Source organism: Theobroma umbraticum, unplaced genomic scaffold (genome assembly GCF_002168275.2).
Source record: "Theobroma umbraticum cultivar Fairchild unplaced genomic scaffold, ASM216827v3 scaffold_95.0, whole genome shotgun sequence".
NCBI lineage: Eukaryota > Viridiplantae > Streptophyta > Magnoliopsida > Malvales > Malvaceae > Theobroma > Theobroma umbraticum.
In genome coordinates this window covers 4,878,596-4,880,580 of record NW_018397257.1, presented here as the reverse complement: position 1 = coordinate 4,880,580, position 1,985 = coordinate 4,878,596, and positions in this window count along the sequence as shown.

Sequence of the window (1,985 nt, the reverse complement as noted above, 5' to 3'; positions counted from 1 at the left end):
GACTCGACCTCTAGCAGCGAAGCGACTCGGAATAAAGTACTATAAGATGCCTTTACCTATCCACAGGGAACAATATGTGCAATTGAATGCATGCTAGGCTGATTACTTATTTGTAAAATAGGAGATAAAGGGGGTGAGTCTCATAGACTTAGTGATCATTGGCTCTGTGGGTAGGGCATAGATGGGAAACAAGCTTAGAGTAGAATTTGAATGGTAAAACTAGAGTATAAAATGATAACCTTATAAAAAAAATATTTGTGTCTGTAAAAATAATGTCATGAAAATCATAGTGCAATACTTTCCTTGGCAAACAATGCCAAAATCAAAGCATAGCAAAATAAATTTCAATCGTCGAAATCATTTATTTCTTTTGTAAATACAAATGGACGTATAAAACACGTACACTTCCAAATTGTGTGGCATGTTAAAATAACTGAGTACATCCATATATATCAATTCATGATCAACATATAAAGCACTGAAAGCTTTTAGTTAAAAAGAAGAATTGTGGATAAACAATATCTCTCCACCATGCGAAAGAGTACGAGTCTAAAAACTCTCAAGACACTCGAGTAGATAATCATAGATAATCAACTCATGGACCCTCTTCCACGTAATAACATCCAGGAGGCCCTACCTCTACTGGATTCCCAAAGTCATGGTAGTCTTAAAGATGTTGGGCGACACCGGAGAAATCATGTGGTCGCAACCATGTATATCAACTCATGGCATACCCACATATAACAACCTATGGACTTGTCACGTATAATCACAGACTGTGGCCTTACCTCGAATAATCATAGACTGTGGCCTAGCCACGTCTAATAGCTTGTCGGTGTTCTCTACCTAAAACTCACATGTGCACAAGGTTCATACTATCTCGATATGATATTTGCCTACTCTTGATGCTATCGATTTGTCAAAATAGTTTTCAACCAAAGTTTTCTAGAATTTTGCTTTAAATCATTTGAAAACAAGATTCAGCAACCTTTCAAAACTGTTTTTCACATTAAAATGCATGGTGTAAACATTTGCATAAAGTTCAAACTAAAACTGGCTCACAAGAATTCAAATTTAAGCCATTTATCAAGTGTAATGAACTATGCACATTGCACAAAGATTCAAGGCATTGTTTTGATGCAAAACATTACAAAAGGGCTTGTTTCCCAATTCCTCAAACACTTTACATATATGTATGTGTGTGTGTGTGTGTATAGTATACACAAACAATGTCCACATCAATTTGCATCCACAATTGCCTATTATTTCTACCAGCTCATGCTTTCCACAAAAACAGTGTATAAATCATCCCAAACCATGTAATCAAATCACTTATCATTTTCTGACAACTCATGCTTTCCACATAGGCATTGAATAATATTAAACATATACTTTGATGTAGCATAGAATCTTTAAAAATTGACACCCCTTACTTACCTTAAGATGGCGGGATGTCACTTCGTCACTTATCCGGTTACACTTCAAATGAAATTAGCTTGTCGGTCACTCGTTTCCTCTTTTAGTTAATTACCACGGTAATCCTTTTCCACTTGTACACTTCCTAGAAATAAATTAAGCTTAATATACTTAGTAATTATCATTCCAATTCAACTTACATTTGCTGCCCTATGTACCACATTCTTAATTCCTTTCATTTTCAAGAACTCTTCACATTTCAAATATTTTATTTCTCACTATAATTGACCTCACACATTATTTCCAATTTCATGCACATACACAATTATATATGGGTAGCATCTTAACCAAGAATCCTTAATCAATATTCACATTGTTCATCTTTACTTTTATAAATAATCTAACATGCAACCACTAATTTTCAACTAGCCGAACCTAATGTGCCATAACATACCCATATTGCATGCTTACCTTCCAAATCACCTTGAACTCTACATGCAATTAATGTCTCCTCATAACATTGTTCACCATTGTTGCCGCAAAGACAAATCATCAACAAATGTTCTATC